General features: G+C 45.0%; 1 protein-coding gene across 3 annotated transcripts in view; it reads left to right on the plus strand.

Moving 5' to 3' along the window:
* The first annotated feature begins 4,982 nt into the window (after nt 1-4,982).
* The window catches only part of CPEB1 (cytoplasmic polyadenylation element binding protein 1), a 52,646-nt gene continuing 44,225 nt past the window's right edge, over nt 4,983-13,403 (plus strand). For all 3 annotated transcript variants that reach the window (XM_015562791.1, XM_006761975.2, XM_006761976.2), the window contains exon 1: nt 4,983-5,156. The gene's annotated coding sequence lies outside the window, so the exon portion shown is untranslated. The remainder of the gene's footprint in view (nt 5,157-13,403) is intronic.

A 13,403-nucleotide genomic window follows, 5' to 3' on the forward strand; every position in this document is an offset into this window, starting at 1 on the left:
ATAAGACTGTGGCTTCCTTTCCCCCACTTCTGTCCGATAGATCCTTTCTTGCCCGGCACTTGCAGGCTTCCTCCTCCCCCGAATGCCGCATTCCCTGTGGCTGGTTCTGTTGGCTCATGCTTGTCCTCTCACACAGAGGGCCTGTGTGTGCCCACAGCACCCGCTCCCTCGTCCTGATCAAGTTTTAGGTGGAGCTCTTTAGCTCTGATTGTTCTCAAGACCCCTGGCTCTGATTGGCCTCCTGGATAATGTGTGTGTCTGAGGCATATTAAACCCACCAGGTCTGAAAGCAGAACCAATGGCTTCATCTCCTGGGGCTAATCTGATTCTATCCCCTCCACCCAATTAGTCTCCTGTTTTTTGCAGCTCTGCTCTAGTGACCTCTTGGGGGAAAGAGCTGTCTGAGTGGTGGTGGGGTGGTTTTTACCACTAGAGGCCCCACTTGGGCTTGTCTGTTCACACCCACCACTCTGGGTGGGGCTTAAGTGCTGGTGGTCCCCCTCACTGTGGCTCCTTGGGTCTTCATGGATGGCTGTATCCCCCAAGCGGAGTGGAAAGCTGTGGACGAGAGGGCCTTTTCCTGCCCTCCCTCCTCCTGCCCACCCCCCACCTTCCCAGAATGACTGTGAGGTGTTGCTTGATTAAACTCAGGAGTTTTAAGATGAAACACAAACTTCCCTTGGGTTTTTGACTTGAAGAGGCTGAATTTAGCTGCTCAGGAGGTTATGCCAGCTCCACCATCCTACTGCTTTTCTTTTTTAAAATATATTTTTATTGATTTCAGGGAGGAAGGGAGAGGGCGAGAGATAGAAACATTAATGATGAGAGAGAATCATTGCTTGGCTGCCTCCTGCACGCCCCCTATAGGGATCGAGCCCGCAGTCCGGGCACGTGCCCTTGACCAAAATCGAACCCGGACCCTTCAGTCCACAGGCCAATGCTCTGTCTACTGAGCAAAACCGGAGCTGGGGCTCCTACTGCTTTTCTTGCCTGGGTTTGAGAAAATGTCTTAACACTAAACCTTCCGAGTGTTTCACAAATGCAAAAACAAAAAAACCCCAGCAAATGGTCCTGTTACATTCTGAACACATACATAAGCATCTGGTGAACCTGACAACCGTGAATACCTTGAAAGTATGCTTCTGAGTAACAGTAACTTAATCAACTGTGGAATCAGGGAACATCTGCCACTAAATACATTACTTATAAGCATACTTAATGCAGGTGCTTTATGTATTTCTCTAGGTGGTACTCCATTCTATACCTAAGGCATCCAAGGCTCAGAGAAGATACCTAAGCAGTGAACTTAGTATATGTACTTCAAGGCCTGTGTTTTTTCTGTTCTGCAAAACGGTGAATCACAGTTTTGGGGAGAATTCTTCCCCTGTGGAAAAAGGGGGTGCTTTTTTCAGATGGTAGTCTCCCCTCTCTTCCCTTCTCCTTCAAGGATTATTACCAGCGGAAACCACTGTTTCATGATAGGAATGTCAACTGTTAATCTGCTTGAAAAGAGGAAAATTGATACCTGCTAAAATAATAGCTTGTATTAGCAGAGATTCCTCATGAGCCATCCTCTCTGACATTTACATCTAGTTTTATTTTGAGGCCATTTTTAACCAGTAACTAAGAATTGTTGTTTTTCTTTTCTAGCATTGCTGATTATTTCTTCCTGTTGATCCATGATTCACAGTAGCACTAAGGTTTGCCCTCTCTTGTAAGTCTTTGTCTTAAAACCTACTTTCCTGTCCATAGTGAAAGACCAAATAAAAGTTTTTTTAAAAAGCTGCAAATGGTCTCTTTTTTTATTTATATTTTATTGATTTTTTACAGAGAGGAAGGGAGAGGTATCGAGAGCCAGAAACATCGATGAGAGAGAAACATCGATCAGCTGCCTCCTGCACACTCCCCAATGGGGACGTGCCCACAACCAAGGTACATGCCCCTGACAGGACTCGAACCCGGGACCCTTCAGTCCGCAGGCCAACGCTCTATCCACTGAGCCAAACCAGCCAGGACTGCAAATGGTCTTTTTATGGCAAACTAGAGGCCCCATTCGTGCACAGGTGGGGTCCCTTGGGGTGGCCTGCAGAGATCAGGCCCCAGCTTGTGCCCCCAGCTTTGCAGCCCCGCCTGACATCCTACCTTGGCCTGGTGCCGCTCTCTCACCTGGTCCACCATCCTGCCTGTGGGGCGATCAGTCGGGGCCGCCCCCCACCTCCACTTCAGTGCCTAGGAGCCAAGTGCGGGCCCTGCCGCTGCTGCTGGTCCCTATCTGCGGGGCAATTGGTTGCGGGTGATCGGTCCCCGCTCTTGTCTGCCTTTATCTGGTGCCGCCCGCTCACCTGGTCTACCATCCCACTGCATCCCGGTCCCACTCCCGCTCTCCTTGGGGTCCCATTGGGGCGGGCAGCGCCTCCACTGCCACCCGCTGCCAGCACTGCATCGCTGATGCCCACCATGTTTCGTGCCACCCCCTGGTGGTCAGTGCACGTCATAGTGAGCGGTCGAACTCTCGGTGGAAAGACCGCCCAAGGGGCAATTTGCATATTAGGCTTTTATTTTATAGGATAGGACAGTGGTTGGCAAACTGCGGCTCGGCAAACTGTGGCTTGCGACCACATGCGGCTCTTTGGCCCCTTGAGTGTGGCTCTTCTACAAAACCGGCTCTTCCACAAAATACCAGCTCTTCCACAAAGTTTCAATTGGATTGTATGTGTGCGCCTGCATGTGGTATTTTGTGGAAGAGCCACACTCAAGGGGCCAAAGAGCCACATGTGGCTTGCGAGCTGCGGTTTGCTGACCACGGAGATAGGATATGCCAAAAATCACAGTGAAAGCTATAAGGCAGTAGTAGGAAAACCATGGGGGGGAAACATTTCCTCGGGGGAAAACATGGGTATGAACTCAGACCTATAAAGCGATCAAAGTCAGATAGAATATACAAAGTAATGAGTCTGTAAGTAGAGAGGTGGATAGTGTGTGTATTTTGAAAATGAAAACTGAATTCATTTAACTGGAGAGTTTGAAAGGATCCCTATAATCTAGTAGGTTCAGGTTTTAGAAAGTCTGATTTCTATTATGTGTTTAGTGTTTGAATTGAGCTTTTCAAATCAACGGATTAGCAAGAGTAGACATGGAAGGACTTGGGGTCTACAAAGGAATAGTTGGTCAAGTACCTTTTTCTCCTTTATGAGCCAATAGATTCTTTTCTTCAAGAGTCCCTCTGGTGGCCTCTGACCCCTTGGTGTCATAATAATGACACTTCTGATAGCCAACTTCCATTTGTTCAGCACATAATCATGTACCAGGTACTGTGCCCAGCATGTTCGTTATTGATTCACAAAATCCCTGTGAGATGGTGTTACTACTTTTATTCCTATTGTACCCAATAGGGAGGTTGTAGGTCTGTTCCCCTCTGACATTGCTGGCTTTGGTCTCCCCGCCGCCCCCTTCCAAATTCGTTACTCAGGGCAAACAGTTGGGTACTTACTGATGTGATTATGCCATTTGGGTATAAATGGAATACTTCATTTACCTTTATTCTCATTTCAGTGTCCTCTGCATCTCTCATTTGTGTACATGAGAGAAGGGAGGGAGGGAGTCGTTCAGATGTCATTTGCTTTGAGTGTGGAGGTTGTGGTGTATGTACCTAATAGGATTGGGAATGGGGCACCGTTGGACAGGCATACTCCTAATTAGGTTTTTAAAGACGGCTTCAGATAGTGAGAGTCTCAGATCTTCCCTTCTTCCTGGGGAAGTTTTTCTGAGGCCTCCAGGTCTGCATCTTTCCCCAGACAACTGAGGCACTTCCCTCCCTGGCTTTCCTGCCTCCATCTTTCAGGGGGTTGCTCATTGTCCCCTTCTAACACTCACATACAGTTGTCATTGACCTTCCTGTAAGTGTGGTCAGGGCCTGTTGTAGTAAATAAAAAATAGGTTAATTTTTTTTTTTAATATTAAGTGGGGCCTTTGACAGTTTGGAAACCTGGTTGAAGGTTAGTGGATACTTTCCATTTCACAAATGGGGAAACTGAGGCACAGGGGTTAATTGCCAATAAGTGGCCGAACCATACTTTTTAAACAAGTGTATTGAGATATAAGTTACATAACCATACAGTTCACCTCTCAATGTGCAACTCAATGATATTTAGTATGTTTACAGAGGTTTGCAGTCATAATCTAATGAGGATATTTTCATCATCTCAGAAAGAAACCTCGTACTCATAGCCACCACCTCCTAATCTCTCTCCCACTCCCTTGTTGAAGGCAACTAATCTGCTTTAGACTTGCTATTCTGGATGTTTTGAATAAATGGGCTCATATAATATTTGGTCCTTTGTGACTAGCTTCTTTCACTTAGCCTAATATTTTCAAGGTTTATCCATGTAGTAACTTGTATCAATACCCCATTCCCGTTTATTGGGAAATAATATGCTACTGTAAAGACATACCCCAGGCTCTGGACCAGGTATGTCTGGTTCTTAAACTCCCCTCGCTACTACCTTGCCAAGGTAAATCCCATTACTGTAGAAGGCACTTGAGGCAGTTTTCTTGGCACCTTGCTCACAGTAAACACTCATTAAGTATTTTAATATATAAGCAGGAAACATGAACCCTCCTTACTTTTATTATTATTTTTTCGTCAATCATCACCAGAGAATTTTCCCCCCATTGCTTTCAGAGAGAGTGGAAGGAGGGAGGGAGAGAGACAGACAGACAGACAGACACCAGTGTGAGATCTCACATCACCTAGTTGCCTCCTGCACGCTCCTGGGAGCAAACCTGCAACCCAGGTATGTGTCCTTGACCGGGAAGCAAGCCTGCGCCCCTCTGGTGCACAGGCCGACGCTCTAACCACTGGGAACACCAGCCAGGACAAATCTTTATTATTTTAACTCCTGCTGTGGGGTTGATAGAAGGGGTGAAAGTCTCTGTTTGTCCTAAAGGAGTGTAAACCTGAATACCTTTGTTCTGTGTCTAGGAGGAGGGAGCAGGAAGGATAAAAGATTGCTGGGACCACCAGGAAGCCCATGCCCTCTCCACATGCAGCAATGCCAGTATCTTTCAAAAGATAAATGCCATATTGGATAACTCTCTGGATTTCACTAGAGTCTGCACTACACCCGTCAATCGAGAAGTTCATGATCATTTGCCAGGTGAGTTGGGTTTGAAAACCAGATGCTCTGGGCCTGTGTGCAGCGTTGTTTCTAGGCAGCCTTCTTGCGAAGCCTGTGAAGAATGGCCTTGAATCTCCGCCAGCACTTGCCCCTCCTGTAGTTTCCTTTGTGGGTCCCCCTCTGAGCAAAGACTGCCTTTGATTACAATATAGAAATCTATTTTATGATGGTCAAGAAGATTGGATAAGAAAGGATAGGTCAGAAGTGACAGGACTGTTTCATAGAGAATTACAGTGCACGTCACAAAGTGATTATAGATTTTCTGGTAGCACCATTTTTAAAAAGGTGTCCAGCTGGTGTGGTTCAATGGTTAAGCGTCGACCCATGAACCAGGAGGCCATGGCTCAATTCCAGGTCAGGGCACATGTCTGGGTTGGGGGTTCAATCCCCAGGAGGGGGCATGCACGAGGCAGTTAATCAATGATTCTCACTCATCATCAATGTTTCTATCTCCCCTGCTTCCTTCCTTTCTCTTAAAATCAATAAAAAAATATTTTTACAAATTAAAAAGTTCAAAGGGTGAAATTAATATTTTTTCTGATCCAACATATACAAAAAATTTTGATAGCATATAATCAATATAAAGCCATTAATGAGGAGGCCAGGGGATTGTCAAGGGCGGGGGAAAATAAAGGACACATATGTAATACCCTTTGTAATACTTTAAGCAATAAAAAAAAAAGAAAGCCATTAATGAAATATTGTTTCTTTTGTTAATATTAAGACTTCTAAATCCAGAGTATATTGTGCATGTACAGCTCAGCTTAGTTTGAACTACCTGCATTTGGAGTGCTCAGTAGCCACATGTGACCAGTGGCTACTGTATTGGACGGCACTAGCTCTTGCATATTTTAGTTGCTTTTAAACATGAGTGCAAGTCAACATGAATGAGTTCTTATGATACTGTATTTAGGGTTACTCCACAGAGCAGTTGCGCATGTCCTGAGGGTGACACTTCCCAAGGAGGCTTGGAGGTGCCAGTAGCGCTTCATAATCTTTTTGTGTGGGAGGTGCAGCATGTTATAAGAACATTGATGGAATGTTTTTTGATTTATATGAATGTGAACATTTTTAATTTTTTAAGTGGACCTTGGGAAAAAATGTGGCAACAACAGGGCTTCTCAAGGACAAGTGATTGCTGATGTTTAGTTACAAGTGTTTTATTTTTTAACTTGGCCTTGGAAATAATTCCCACCAAAATGCAGGAGTATGTGAACATAGAGTAGCTAAATGTTTGAGGGAGACGTTTGTTAGGGAGACCGACTTGTGGTAATTGTAGAATTTGTTTCTACTATGCTGGAGGGCAGTTGAGAGAAGGTCACTGGGAACTGGAGGGTTCTGTCTTTTCTAACTTTCAAAAAGTGTAGATATGTTATATTTTCTGTTAATTGGAATAATCCATCAGCTAAACCTCATTCCCTTTTAGCTTATGCTGAGTTAAGAATTCAGAGAATCTGCTTGGTTCTATATACATGTTCTGTTTTTCTCCTTTGAGAAAATTGTATGAATTCTATTCCAGTAAGAATGACAATCAACAATGGTTTAATTCTCACTGGATTACTTCACATATGCTGGAAACTTGCAGTTTATAGCAGAGTATTTTTCAGCTAATGCTAGGTTGTTGAATTGTCTAAGGCAAGAATGTCAAACTCAAAGGCTAACATGGGCCAAATAAGCAAGGTTTAAGTTTATGTGGGCTGCAAAAAAACAAAAGCTTTAATTTTCATAGAAATGTAGGTTTATTTCGATAGAAACATGCCAAATACAAAGGGCTGAAATAAATGAGTCATCGTTAACATAAAATAATAGAACATTTTAATAAATAATATTTTTTTCTTGAACATGAACTTACTAGACACTGAATAACTGCACAAATTAATAAGCATAAAGCAAATAAACCTATTTTTCTTGTTCTCTGAAAGCGACATATTTCCTGTTGTGCACATCAGACAAGTCAGTCCAAGACTAATGATGTGGCCATCGGCTGCTAAAATATTCGCTGCTAGTATCAGCGGAGAGAAATGGTGTGCCTGTGCGTAAGGCGCGTAAGGGAAATGGATGCAACATGACGATAGTAATCAGTCATTAGCGAACGTTGTAGTTCGTCATTAATGATTATGTATAACAGGATATTGTAAAAATTAAGTTATGAAATTTTTATTAAAACGTTTCTTACATACCGTTATATTGGCTGGGCTGCAAAAATATTCGTGTGGGCTGTATGCGACTTGCGGGCCATGAGATTGACATGCTTGGTCTAAGGCAGTGGTTCTCAACTTGTGGGTCGCGACCCCTTTGGGGGTCGAACGACCCTTTCACAGGGGTCGCCTCAGACCATCGGAAAACATATATAATTACATACTGTTTTTGTGATGAATCACTATGCTTTAAAATCGCACTATACATACGCGCCCGCACATGGTATTTTGTGGAAGAGCCACACTCAAGGGGCCAAAGAGCTACATGTGGCTCACGAGCCGCAGTTTGCCGACCACTAGTCTAAGGGAACGGGCCCATGGCTAGTGAGAGCGGAGCTGCGAAGAGTGTATGACCTCACCTCTTAGGTGCCAGGCCCTGGTGAAGGTGTTGCCATTGCACTCTGCCCAGGTCAGCAGCTGGTCAGACTACAAGATATGTGTACTTGGTGGCCTCTTCAGATCCTTCTCAGGGCACATCCAAGAGATACAGTGAGAAGAATACCTTGAAAAAGTAGAGAAACCTGGTTTCTAAGATAGACCCTGGGCAGTGAGATAAAGTAGACTGTTTCCAGCTGTTGGACAGAAGGGTACCTGCCCATCCTGCCTCACAGGTTCTCCTGGGGCTCAGATGAGGAAGCAGGACTGCAGTTTCAAAGGACCTCAAGGAATTACAGGGAAAGCTATGGTCAAGTAGCTGGTGTTCTGAGCCCTTCACACACCCTTTGCCCCCATATGTGGTCAGCTCTCTCCCTGTCCCCACTCGAGAGGTTAGCTCAGGGTCTGCCTGGCCCAGAGCAGAGGGCGGCTTTCCCCTTTCCCCAGCAGAGCTCCTGACAGGCCAGATCCGCAGGAAAACCAGCCTGTGGCTAATGAGGAAGGAAACCTGGGTGTATATTTTCCATGAAGAACTTTAAGAAATATTCTGAATTGGTCGCTTCTGGTCTAAAGTAATCGTGAGCTCTGGCCGGTGTGGCTTGGTTGGTTGGGCATCATCCTGTGCCCTGGGAGGTTGCTCATTCTATTCCTGGTCTGGGGCACATGCCCAGGTTATGGTTTGATCCCCAGTGGGTGGGGGGTGGATGGGGGGTGGGGGGAGTGCGGGAGTCAGCAAGTCGATGCTGCACTCTTGCATCAATGTTTCTCTGTCTCCCTCTCCCTTCCTCTATATAAAAAAAAACTATTCTAAAGTAATTATATTACCTAAGAAAATAAACAATCTTAAGTTTTTGAAATTCTGAGTATGACAGCATTATAACTAGGGAAAATACGGCAACAGCTGACGGTTAAGAAGCATATGTGAGGACGTTCTGCAAGTGTCTGAACAGGATGCTTGTAGAAGACCGAGCACTGATAGAGAAAGGTAATTGCAGGATCTGAACTGAAATGACAGAGCACAGAACGGTACTCCCTTCAGTGTGTGTATGTGCTGGGGTGATGGAGCTGAATGTACACAGGCTCTGCATCGATCGCATTTCACTTTAATTGCACAACTTGTTTCGTGTAGGTGTCCTCATGTTGCAGGCGTTAGGTACCATTTGTTTTTCAGTTGAACAAATGTTTGTGGTCCGTGACTGGTAAGGCTGTTTGTGTGCCAGCTGTGACCAGGTCTCTCACCATGCACCACAATGGGGTTGGTGACGAGGCATCCCTGGGAAAGTGCTCTGCCGGTGGCACAGGAGGGGAGATGGTGCCTGCGAGGGAACCAGGAAACACTTTAGGATGAAGCAGCCTTTGAAATGGGCTTTGAAGAAAAAGTTATTCCAGTGTAACTGGATGTTGAGTCGATATTTTCCCCATCACTTCAGGAAAAACTTTAAGAAATAATCTGAATTGGCCATTAGGGTCCAAAGCTGAAAATGAACAGACGTTCACTGACCTGTGGTCCACTGAGAGTCCCCAGCAATTGGGGTCAATATACTTTTCTGATCACTTACCAAGAGGCTCCAGAGCTGTCCCCGCTCCCACGGATACTCCCTCGGCCTTATTCCAGTCTGTACTAGAAGGCGGGGGGAGGGAGGGCGCCGGGTAGCGTTTGGAGTGATCCCCTCCCCCTCTGTCACACCAAGTGGAGGGCTGTCCTGAGAGCAGTGTTTGTACAGACTGAGGGAGCTTCCAAGAACGAAGGCTGTGTACAGTCTGGCAGGCCAGTCCGTGGCATCACTCCCCTTTTGTTGGTCTTGGGGCTCTTCAGCCTGGCAGCCAGTCCAGGTTTCCTCATGTCCTCAGCTCGCCCTCCCTCCCTCCCCCTCTCTTTCTTCCTTTATATATTTCAGAGGGAGAGAAAAATAGAAACATCAATGATGAGAGAATCATTGATTGGCTGCCTCCTCACACCCACTACTGGGGATCAAGCCGATAACCTGGGCATATGCTCTGGCCGGAAATCAAACGGTGACCTCCTAGTTCATAGGTCCACGCTCCATCACTGAGCCACACTGGTTGGGCATGTTCTCAGCTTTCTCAGAGAAACTCTTCGCTACTGTGTTTCCTGTGGGATATTGTGGGGATGCCATATAATGTTCTTTTCTGAGACTCTCAGGGTTTGATCAGGAATTAGAACCACGATGAGTATTATGGACTAAGGGGCTTATTATAGGACTTAGGCTTTGCACAGATGAGAGAGGAGTGGGAGTTGAAAGATGAGAGAAGGGTCACCAACCAGCCGTCCTGAAGCATTGGCGGACAGTTGAAGCCAGGCACCTCCAGCCGCCTGTTGGGCATGAAGGAGAGGGAACTGGCAGAGATCTGCACCTGGTGGGAGCTGGGCTTGCTCTTGTCTTCAGGGCCTGCTGTAGGTCAGAGAACTGGATGTGCAGTGGAGGAGAGCAGGCACCAGCGGAAACGTGCCCCCACCCCCTCTGTGTCTGTCCCTCACTCTGGCCAGGCCTGCTGACCTGATGCTCTTTACTGCCCTAGCCAACTGCAGAGAGATCACCTGTAGAGGAGGCAGAGCAGCACTTGGACTGGAAGAGCTGCAGTAGAGAGTGGGAGGGGAGCAGCCCATGAAGGCTGTTCTCCAGTCCGTCTGCAGCGCTGCCCTTGCTCACTCTATGAGGTGTAGGAAATGTGATATGCGATTTCTAAAAGCCCTGGACTGCGTGGTACCATCCCCACCTGCTGGAGTGTCAGGACTTTGCCACTGAGAGCTTAAGGCTTGATGCCTCAACCACAGGTAGGATTACTCCCACTTGAGTGTGTGCATTCAGTTTCTGGATGTAGGTGTTTTACGTCTTTTTGACTGAAGAAGAGCTGAGCACACTTGCTGGGGGAGAGGGTGCTGTGCAGAGGTCCAGCAAGGCCTAAGGCTTCTGGAACCAGTACTAAGAAGGGTGTTTCTGCTCTGAAATGAGGGGCTTGAACTAAGTGGATTCCAAGTTCCCTTCTATTCTGTGGTTTACTGTATTAAAATAGAAGTACAACCTAATTTTATATCGTTAGTGAACTAATGTCCAAGTTAAAATCTTTCAGTATAAAATCTTTGTAAAAATTAGGAAAATATTTTCAAATTCATTTAGGGGATGCTAAATCTTATATATTTTTTCTTGTTACAATAATATGTTCCTTGTAAAAAATTTCTGAAGGATATAAGTTAGAAGGAAAAAATTATACATAACCCCATTACTCTTGACATTTTAGTATGTCTCTTCAGTATTTTTCTTACATATATGTATTTATTAAAAGTGAAAGCTTTCTGAACATACTGTGTAAAAATTTGCCCCTTTATCTTTTCTCTTTCTGTCATTCATTTTCTGTATTTTTCAAAGCTACATAGCATTTTACTGTATAGACTAGAGGCCCAGTGCACGAAATTTGTGCACGGGTAGGGTCCTTAATGGCTGCCTACCCTTGTATTATGAAGGCTGGGGCCTTCCTTATTCCACGCCGCCCCCTGGTGGTCAGTGCATGTCATAGCAAGAGATTAAACTCATGGTTGATCGAACTCTCAAGGGGACACTGCATATTAGGCTTTTATATATATAGATAGATAGATAGATGCATTATAGCATTTTTAACCTAGGTCCCTGGGTAGAATTCAGGGAGTCAGGTAACTTGGCAGGTAGCAACTTAGATTTTTTTTCACCAATGCTGAACTGAAATTTAGCGTTTCTTTCTATTATAAATGTAGGCAATAAGTCACAATGATATTAGCCTGACCTAATACTTTGGCAATAATCATCACCATCAGTACAATGATTGAACATTTTGAATCTGATTCTTTCAATAGTCATTGCACATATATATTGAAATGTCGTTTATGCTCATTATTTCAAAATTATCACTTGCACATATTTAGCAACATTATTCTTAAAGGGTATCCATGGGCTATAGCAGACTGCCAAATAGTTCATGGTACAAAAAGTTAATAATTCCCCACTGTTGGAGATAGGTTGCTTAAATAGGTGTCTATTAAACAGTAGAAGTACCTGAGATTAAAACTCTTGTCTGCATATGTGATTATTTGGACATAGTACAAACCCCTAAAAGTAAAACTGTTTCATCAAATAACTGTATTTTGCCCTCGCCGGGTAGCTCAGTTGGTTAGAGCGTCCCCAATATACCTAGGTTGTGGATTCAATCCCTGGTCCCAAAGTTGCGTTTGATCCCCAGTCAGGGCACATTGAAGAATTAACCAACGAATGCATAAATGAGTGGAACAACAAATGGATGTTTCTCCCCCTCCCTTTCTCTCCCTCTGTCTCGCTAAAATCAATTTAAAAAATTTATCTTTTTTTATTGTTGACAGTATTACCGATGCCCTCACTTACCCCCTTTGCCTCCCTCCACCAAGCCCTCACCCCAACCCAGCCCTTCTCCACACCATTGTCTGTATGCATGGGTTATGCATATGTGCGTATATGTTCTTTGGTTAATCTCTTCCATCTTCTCCATCCCCTTCCTCTCTGAGATCTGTCCGTCTGTTCCACGCATCCATGCTTTTATGTCTCTGGACCTATTTTGTTCGTCAGTTTATTTTGTTCATTATATTCCACATGTAAGTGAGATCATGTGATACTTGTCTTTCTATAACTGGCTTATCGCTTAGCATAATACTCTCCAGGTCCATCCATGCTGTGTCAAAGAGATCCCTTCTTTTTCACAGCTGCATAGTATTCCATCGTGGAAATGAACCACAGCTTTTTTATCCACTCATCTACTGATGGGCACTTGGATATTTCCAGATCTTAGCTATTGTAAACAATGCTGCTGTGAATGTTGGGGTGCATATATTCTTCCTTACTGGTGTTTCAGGATTTTTAGTGTATATTGCCAGAAGTGGGATCTCCTTGATTTTTTATTTTTTGAAGAAACTCTGTGCTGTTTTCCACAGTGGCTGCACCCATCTGCATTCCCATCTGCAGTGTACTAGGGTTCCCTTTTCCCACATCCTCACAGCACTTACTGTTTGTTGATTTATCTTTAATGCTTTTCGTGCACTTGTGAAATTACCTTCCCTTTCTGTAGTACTTGAAAAAACAAACATTGCTTTTTAAAATTCCTAAGTTTTATATTCTGTGGCTCTACTGTGATTTGGCACTGTCAGGAGTCTTGAATTTGCTGTCATGTCTGCACCTGACATTTGAACACTGTAGTATCAGGTAAAGCAACATTTCATTGTGTTTGGATTATACTGTATTTTATTATTAACTAGAGGCCCAGTGCATGAATTCATGCACCAATGGGGTTCCCTCGGCCTGGCCTGCGGGATCTGGCTGAAACCAGTTCTCCGACATCCCCTGAGGGGTCCCGGATTGTGAAAGGGCACAGGCCAGGCCGAGGAACCCCACTGGTGCACAACTGGGGCTGGGGAAGGACACGAGAGGTTGGCCAACTGGGGAGAGGGACTGCGAGGGCTCCAGGGCGTGTCTGGCCCTCTTGCTCAGCCTGATCGGCCAGACCCAGCAGCAAGCTAACCTACCGGTTGACTGCCTAACCCCCTGATGGTCAGTGCATGTCATAGCGAGCAGTCATTCCGCCATTTGATAGATTTGCATATTAGCCTTTTCTAATATAGGATAATTATATAGGA

Source organism: Myotis davidii, unplaced genomic scaffold (genome assembly GCF_000327345.1).
Source record: "Myotis davidii unplaced genomic scaffold, ASM32734v1 scaffold898, whole genome shotgun sequence".
NCBI lineage: Eukaryota > Metazoa > Chordata > Mammalia > Chiroptera > Vespertilionidae > Myotis > Myotis davidii.